Below are 8,688 nucleotides of genomic sequence, written 5' to 3'. Positions count from 1 at the left end.
AAAAAATGTCTCCAGGTAGTTTACAGTGCTTTTGTACCAAAAAAGTCAACTTGTGGTGTGCAGCAGGTAAAAAACACTCCAGAATTGCTAGACCTTCACAGGAAAAAACTTAAAGGTCAAGGTTTTGATTTATTTTAACCCGAGAAAGCATGATGGCACTCAGGGTCAGCCAAGTCTGTGAGGGTCCTGATATACCTGGGCTTCACTTCAGGGCAATATCATTGCTTCTGCAGTCTATTCTAGAGCTCAAAGTTGTCCCCGTCCCCTCTTGTTAATGCAAAAGAGGACTCAAATTAATCCACGGGAAGTGCTCAGCATAGCACAGATGTGGCTCAGCAACCAGTCCAGGAGCACAGGGTCAAATCACCATCTAGGAAAGCTAAACAGAAATCTCCACACGCACACAAAAATGCGTATAAGCTTGGGAAGATCGATTCTGAACGTGCTTCTTCTTTCTATGGATAATAAAGTCAGCTTTTCAATGGTCTTTTATCTAAGTGTAATGAACTCTAGTCAGAATTGTTCTAACACACGGACAGAAAAAAGGACACAAATAAAACAGGGCCTAGGAAGCATATTCAATTTACAAAGCAGGAAATGACAGTTCAACTCTCACGCAGCACAAAGTCTGCCTTCGTGAGCCACTGAATAATCTCAGGATGCCTTTCTGGGGCTTCACATGGCCACTGCACACTGCATGAAAATGCACTCTGGGATGGTAGCACAGGGGGCAGCCAGAAAAATGGGGGTGTGTCTCTTCATACTCCTTGAGAAAATGTTTAGTTCCTCTCCAAATTGAATTAGAACATAGCTTAGTAATTTTCACAGCATAAGAGAGGAAAAATGATTATTTTTGTGGTACACGTGATAGGCAAGTGCTCCGCCACTAAATTGTACCCCAAGCCCATGGAAAAACGCTTTGAAAAAAAAAACAAAAAAGAAAACAGGAACAGCCTTCTGCCTCTCTCAGTTTAAAAAGAAACTTTGACTACTTTAATTGGCAAGAATCTATGGGCTCTAGCTGGACCAGCAGTTCTGCATCCTGGTGCCCTACTGTGTGTCTCCCAGGGAAGCAGGTGTCTCCCACGATATACTTTCTAGCCCCTTTAGGTTTTGCTGATGGCTGCCATCTTCTGCCCTCCAATAGTCTTGTCTGTGTCTGGCAAACTGAGCAAGAGACGATAGGTTCTTCTCCCACTTTCACTGTGTGACCCTGAGTAAGTCCTGGAACTTTTCTGTTGGGCTATTTTATTTCTGAAGTTCTTTTATAGCCATAAAGTTTCAAAACCATGACTCTCTTCAACATTCTCTCATTTCGTCCTCTTTTGACTCCCAGCCAGTTCCATTGTCTTTGTAAGATTCATTTCCTCCAACGCAGATAATAGTCTAACTTTTAATTCAAAGTACATAGGATAAAGGCAGAAGCCAAAGACTGGCTAGTATTAGTGTACCTGTGAGAACACTTGGAGGAAGCTCTGAAATTGGGACCCCTGGAAGATCACAGACTGGATATTTGCCCCTCTTTCTGTTTTTCCCAGTGCCTCTACTTTTTTGCTGAAAAATAAATGAAATTATTGTACCTTAGAGTAGGAAGGAAACTGAGTCACCATTGAGTCAAATCTCTGGTTACAGGTGAGGAAACCAAACCAGCAAAGTCACAATTTTCTCAAGATGGCACACAAAAAAAGGCTTTTTTCCTATTCCAACCCACCTCTGCAGGGTCTCTAGTTTTCTCCGGTCTCCTGTGAGCTCCTCGGTCCTCAGAGGGTAACCAACAAGCATATATCGAGCACCTCTTTGCAATCCCCTAAGAAGCTGTTTTAAACTTTCAACTGGTAAGTGAGCCTAGGAACATTTAGCCCAGCACAGCAACTTGACAGCTACCAACTGATTAATCTTATCAGTACAGATATCCACACTTTTTTGATTTAAAAGAAAAGCTTGCAGCAGCACACTGATAGTAGATAAGAGCAGGTCAGAGAGATAGTGAGCCCCTCTGGTTGGAACCCTGGGTCTGGTACTTGATGCGCAGTAAATATTTGTTAACAAATTAAAGATAACACTTTAATCTCTGCTTCATTTGCATCTTGTCAAAAATTCTGAGGTTATAATGCCATCATGAATGAGGGTCTCAATGTCTTCTAGGTAAAATGGAAAACAAACGCCTACTATGTACTCTCACTGTGGGCCTGGAGCAGCAGCTAGGGCGTGGACAGAAGAGGCTGGCCTTTGGAATCAACAGACTCCAGGGCCGGCAACGCTCATTTCTACCACTTTGGCTGCACCTGTAGAGCCTCTCTTTTTTTCAGCCAGAAAGTCTGAGGTTCTAATACGATGCCGGAGATGATACAGTTCAGGAGTATCAGTTCCATCTTCTTCTTTGGGGATTATGGGTATGGACAGGGAAACCTAGGACCTAATTTCTAGAAAAGGCTGAGATTTTGGAATCTTTCTCCAAAGGAAGCAAACCACCACCAAGATGCTAATGCACTTTAAAATGACTCAATGTACTTTTTTTCCCCCAGCAATGGGAATTAAACCCAAGCCCTTTGCACTGAATTACCTCCTTATACTTTTTTACTTTTTATTTTGAGATGGAATCTCATTAAGCCCAGGCTGGGCTCAGACTTGTGATCCTTTTGCCTCAACCTCCCTGATTGCTGGAATTATAGGTGCCAATGTAATTTAATTCCTTCCATTATGCCCATCAACTCAATATACACAAACGAAATATTTTACGTTCTCCACACCTAGCTCACACATCAAACATGTATATATGTTTCAATACTTTGTCGTGAATAAGTAGAAAGCTGGGAGTAGGAAGAAAAAAGGGACAAATTATTTTTCCTCTAAAACAAAGTTGGGATAGGTAACAACATGAACTTTAACATAAAAATTATGTGACTGTAAAATGCAGAGAATGAAGGAAATAACAATGACATAATGACATGTTTATTCAGCGGAAGATAGAGTCAGATAAATGCATCAAAATATGGTGTTGCTGGCATTAAATATACTGTATTTTTACTAACAAGTATAGTTAAACTGATTTTGCAAACTCTGGGCATATATGTAGGGTGTCACCACTCACTCTACAGAACAAAAGAAGCTGGTCTGGGGGCTGTGACACCCTACTGCTGTGGTTACGTTGCAGGCAGCAATGGAGGGGCACAATGGCAGCACCATCACTGACTCTCTGAAAGCTATTTGCTTTTTTGGGGGGTACGAGGGATTGAACTCGGGACCTTGCGCTTGTGAGGCAGGTGGCAGCACCACTGATCTAAATCCCTAGTCCCTTTGCTTTTGATCTAACTACAAATATAATTCACAAATATGAATGCTACAAATATAAAACGATTGGGTACAGACATGTTTCTTATCAAAACAAGATATGAAATCAGTATGTCTCGGCTTTATCCCCTTCTGTGCTTTCCAGAAACTGCCATTTATTAATCTTCATCATCAGCCATGTCCATAGCCATATAAAAAGCAGATTCCCTGGTCCTACATCAAATACACAGAATTAAATCCCAGGGCTGGAAATCTATACCCAGTTGGATCTCTATCCATAGTAAATTGCTGGTGCTTGAACTAACAGGATGCAACAGCTATAATTGGAGGGATGTACTTTCCACAATAAGATTAACATATAAAAATGAGTCATAAAGATAAGGCTTTGTGTGTAGATGCAGAGTACCTATAAATTTACATAACTATGCAAGGTTGTGAGGGGAAGGGAGTCAACATTTATAAACTGCTAACAAATGATCACTACAGCTCCTGACCAAATGATTTATCATTCAATCATCAAAATAAACCTGAATAAACTATGGTGGAAAAAGTTAGGACTTCAGAGTAACTTCCACAGTCACAGGCCTGGAAGAAGGCCCAGCCAGGTTATGAAACCAGATTTATCTGACCCTCGTCTCCTCATTCCATTGTACTAACGTCAGTAGAGACAGACACACATCACACAATAGCCATACGGTAAAAGGGCTCTTTTTGCACCACAGAACCATATTGGTTCTTGTTAGTTTTTGGTATTGGGTATTTAACCAGGGCCTTTCCACTGAGCTATGTCCTTAGCCCTTTTAAAATTTTTAATTTTGAGACAGGGTCAGTTAGTTACTAAATTGCCCAGATTGGGCTTGAGTTTATAACCCTTTAGCCTCAGTCTCCCAGAGTGCTGGGATCACAGACAGGCATGGACCACCACACCCAGCGAGAAACGTTTTCAAAACACTCATTCTTGGTCTATTTGCTGACAGCGGAGTACAACCACATTTAATAGCTGGAATTTTAGCAATCAGAAGTGTGTTTTGGAGGCATGCTAGGGTCCAGCTGAACAAGGATTCTTTCTGTGAGCAACCTACAAACTTATGCAAATAAAATGACTTATTTTGCACGTCATATTACCTTACAAAGGGAAACAATAAGAAATGTATAATCTAGCACAGTGGCGGTGAATCTATGGCACGCATGCCACAGCTGGCTGTCTGTTACCATTAAAAGTTCTAAAAGGTTCGCCATCACTGAACTAGCCTTTGTCAATGCAAAGGGCTTCCTGGGTCCACCCCTCCCCTCTAGGGCTGAGGTGCCAGGCCCCTTCCACTGGGGACCTTGTCCTGTGGGCTCTGGACTTACGACCCTCTGGGGTTCTTCCTTGCTCTGTTAGACTTCTCTCAGCTTCATAGATGCTTCTTTCTTTTCTCAAGCTCCACCCTCAGTCTTTTTCTCCCTATACTCTCTAGTGGAAAATCCCTCTCTTACTTCTTAACCTTTTCTTCCACACCAATGACTTCCAAACTAGCCCTGGTCCTCCTGTAGAGCCCAGGCCCCCATCTTTCCAGGAGAGCCTGATTCAACACATCAAATCTAGCCCCCACCCGGCCAAGTTTCCTCCATGGCACTGAGGCTCTGGAAAGCTCCGAGTCAGCATTGGCTGCTTTTCGTCTATAGAGAAACTTGATTCTGTCAGTTCTTTCCTTGGCTCTGCACCTTCCTGTTTCATGATCCATTATCCCAAATGGCTTATCATTCACTCTGGGTCTTCCCTTCCCATCCTCTTTTCCTTGGAGGATTGTAATGCCTTCGAACTAGTCTCCCTGCCTATCCTCCCACACTCCCCAAACTACCTTTTCAGGAGAGCATGTTTCTAAGGCACAGGCACGGTACTCCCCTGCTCAAACAGCTTTAACCTGTTGGTTAATAACATTCAGATGTCTAGTTGGCACTCAAAACCATTGCTGTTCAGCACTGACTGTCCCCTCCACCGTGTCACCTGTATAGATTAGTTCTGACTCAACTAGACTCAATTTTCTGTAAACTGTACTTTTCTGTGAATATATGCCATTCTCAGTCTCCTCCTATTCCTATTTCAAACACTTCCTCAAATTATCAGAATACCTACTTTTTACATTTATCAGTTATTTCTGTATTGCTTTTAACCGCATAACACAGTCTACGATGGAGTGGATGATGATGTTTTGCTGCTGGATCTCCTTTTTCACTAGCACAGTTTCAAATTTACAGTAGACTCTCAATAAATATTTGCTGTATAGCATTTATAGAACACCCCAAAGTTTACAAAGCAAGTTCACACTGAACATCTCATTTCTTTTTATTCGGGGCTTAAGTTATTACAATCTGATTTCTGTTGCTTAATGCACACGTTGAAGCTCTCTGTAACCTATCCTATAAATCAAACAAAATATTTACTGTATTTAATTGCTTTACTTTTGAATACCCAAAGTCCTCTGGCCTACAAAGGTAAAAGAGAACATTGCAAATTAAAATTGCCAACCAGCTTTTCCTCTGACTGTGGATAAGGATACAAGCAAAAAGGCCTTCATAAACAAGTGACAGTAATGAAAAATTAAGAGAAAGAGGTCGCTGGGGATTTACCTCAGTGGCACTGCATCTGCCTCACAAGTGCAAGGACCTGAGTTCAATCCCCGGTACAAAAAAAAAAAAAGGTGAGAAATTCCTTTCTAAAAATTTTAAGATTTTAAAAATTCTATGTAACCCTAAATGCAAGTCAATCTCTAACATCTTGAAGCTGATATTCCAGCATGTTAATAATAGAAAATCACTAATAACTGAATAAATCCTCTTTATTAAGAGACTGGACATGCCTAATATCATAATTATAAAGATATAATAATCTGTTTGCTTTGTAGGAGCTCAATAAACATTTGCTAAGTGAAAAATGAATTCAGAGAAGTCATTACTACTGTTTATAAATTGAAAGTGTAAGTTTATGGATGTATAAATTTTTGGATGTATAAGTTTATGAAAGTATAAGTTTATGGAAGAAATATATATATATATTTTCGGCGGGGAATATCGAACTCAGGCCCTTGTGCTTGGCAGGCAGGCGGCGGAATCACTGAGCCAAATCCCTGGCCCAGAAATATGTTAAAGTGGATTAAAATGAAAAATTGAAACGAGAAGCAAGAACTTTTATATGTTTATTCCTGTGATAGATGCTAGGCCACAACTGCTGGAGAAACAGTCAAAGGAGAAGAGGTGAACAGCAGGCATGGCCCATCAGACCATACCTCTCTGGAGTTTAGGTTGCAAGCTCTTCAAGGGCAGGCACTTTGCTTTGAACTTTTGGTACTAACACTGTGCTTTGCAAATAAAATGCCATCTATACACGGAGCATGAGATGCAAAGCCATCTATAACCTGCTTCCATTTTCACATTTCAACCTTTAACGACTCTTCTTCCTTACCTCTTAGGGATGTTGTGAGGAGTAAATAAAAATAACTGCACTGAAAACCTCTGGCACACAAACATACATAAATGCTTGACAAATGATAGTTGTTAACTGTCACCATCTGGGAAGAGCTTATTGTGCTAGGCTACTGGCCTTGTCTGTAAGAACCTCAAGTGTCTCAGGGTGGGTTCTTTACATTTGTGGAACAGTGTTCACCCCTCAGCAAGTGGGGAAGAAACTGTCTGTGTGATTAAGCAACAGAAGACCCATGTTTCCATCCTGTCTGGAAAAGTCACTGAAAGTGTCTGGGCCTCCATCATGTCTGTGGGCTCTTCCAGCCTGGAAAAGCCACAGAACTATGAAGCGGTATATAAATGTTCCCATGATTGCTGCCTGCAGAACTAGAATGAGAAACCAGTTTTCCCGAAGTCCTGTTCCCTAGTTCCCCTTCACATAGGGGCTGCACATATCACGTCTCCCCAATAAACAGATAGCTTGAGAGTCATGGAAACTGTAATCCCCAAACCCGGTGGAGTATGCTCATGAGTCACAGACCCTTTGGGAGGGCCCCAGTCCCTCAAAAACAACCATTTCCTATTTTACGTAGACTAAAGAGAGATTAAAGGAGAATATTTAAATACCTCAGTTAGACCAGACCAGCCTTAACCAAGTTAATTTCCCGTGCTTTGGAAGAAATCACTTGGAAATCCTTGGTTTGGAGTCATCCATCTCTTCCACATCAAGATCTGCAAAAAGAAAAAAAGGGCAAGTCCCATGACTAGTTGCCAGGATTGGAAATTTCAGCAACAACAGTAATTCCAATTAGCACACATCAAACACCTACTGAAAGTCAAGGACTGCATGGGATGATCGACATATGTGGCCTTGGGTAATCTTCACAATACCTCTCCAGTGCTCAGGTACAATTGATTGCAAAGCCTGGACTACTCACCAGTCAGGGTTCTACAAGTTTTTTGACAGTAAATCATTGTTTTGAAAGGTTACATTATATGAACTAAAAACCAAAAGTTTCACTAAACGACGCTTACCTCTACTATGTGCAATGCATGCTATTTTAGTTTTATTCTTTTGTACTGTATTATATATTCTAAACGTTAAAAACAATTTTTTTTCCTCCTAAGTGGATTGTGGAGGACTGTGCATGTATCCCAGCACTCTTCGAGGCTGAGGCATGAAGCTTGCAAGTTTGAGCCTAGTCTGGGCAACTGAGTACCTGTCTCACAAACAAACAAACAAACAAATAAATAAGTAAAAAACTACAGAAAATTCCAGATAACCCACCCACTATATGGATTCCACAATCTCCTAACGGGTCCTCAGTCTCGGAAAAATAGTGCATTTAGAAGTTTCTCTGAAACTACGACCCCTCCATTTTTTTCAGCCATGAGAATTTGCGTATCCCAATAAGTCTTTACCTTTAAAACACGTATAAGGCAATATACCACCTATCATCTATAATGAATCCTTAGAAGGGATATTTACCCAATTAGGGCCAAAGTCTGGAATGGAATGGAATTGGACACTTACCTAAAGCAGAACGGGTTATAAAGAGGAACCGTGGTCAGACTAAACTCTCAGGTGATTTTAGTATATGTGCGGCCGAAGCGAGCACAACTCTTAGGTGATTTATTAGATACCCTGAGAAGTGTCTAACAGCGGGCAGTTGTGTTGTATCAACAGCAGACCTAACTACTATAGAGTAGGAGGCTGAGATTGCAAACCCCTGGGGGCAGGGCCCTGCCTCTGCAAGTCCTGCTTAATTCCAGGGACTTGGTGTTGCACCAGGAAATCATCAAGTTCCGGTAGGGTCAGGGCCGGGGTCTGGCTCCCGATGTGGGCGAGGGGAGGTGCGAGGGTCCGCGCAGTTCTCGATCCTGCTGGATCCGCGCCCACCTCGACCCGGCCCCTTGCCCTCCGGTACAGCACCGCAGCTGGACCCCGAGGTG

The 8,688-nt window shown here is 41.8% G+C and overlaps 2 protein-coding genes and 1 long non-coding RNA gene across 5 annotated transcripts in view; 1 reads left to right on the top strand and 2 right to left on the bottom strand.

Moving 5' to 3' along the window:
* The window catches only part of Rasa2 (RAS p21 protein activator 2), a 203,036-nt gene extending 195,617 nt beyond the window's left edge, over positions 1–7,419 (bottom strand). The window contains exon 1 of the mRNA XM_019205121.2: positions 7,363–7,419. The gene's annotated coding sequence lies outside the window, so the exon portion shown is untranslated. The remainder of the gene's footprint in view (positions 1–7,362) is intronic.
* The window catches only part of Zbtb38 (zinc finger and BTB domain containing 38), a 35,194-nt gene extending 27,749 nt beyond the window's left edge, over positions 1–7,445 (bottom strand). The window contains exon 1 of one of the 2 annotated variants that reach the window (XM_033759288.1): positions 7,363–7,445. The gene's annotated coding sequence lies outside the window, so the exon portion shown is untranslated. The remainder of the gene's footprint in view (positions 1–7,362) is intronic. The other variant, XM_019205112.2, reaches the window with a different exon arrangement.
* Positions 7,446–8,415: 970 nt separating this feature from the next.
* LOC104851046 overlaps positions 8,416–8,688 on the top strand; it is a 13,787-nt gene continuing 13,514 nt past the window's right edge. For both annotated transcript variants that reach the window (XR_777139.2, XR_777138.2), the window contains exon 1: positions 8,416–8,544. This is a non-coding gene — a long non-coding RNA (uncharacterized LOC104851046). The remainder of the gene's footprint in view (positions 8,545–8,688) is intronic.

Source organism: Fukomys damarensis, unplaced genomic scaffold (genome assembly GCF_012274545.1).
Source record: "Fukomys damarensis isolate Sample0158 unplaced genomic scaffold, DMR_v1.0_HiC HiC_scaffold_37, whole genome shotgun sequence".
In the NCBI taxonomy this organism is placed as follows: Eukaryota; Metazoa; Chordata; class Mammalia; order Rodentia; family Bathyergidae; genus Fukomys; species Fukomys damarensis.
The sequence above is the reverse complement of the archived record's forward strand: the minus strand, read 5'-3'. Positions and strand labels throughout refer to the sequence as shown.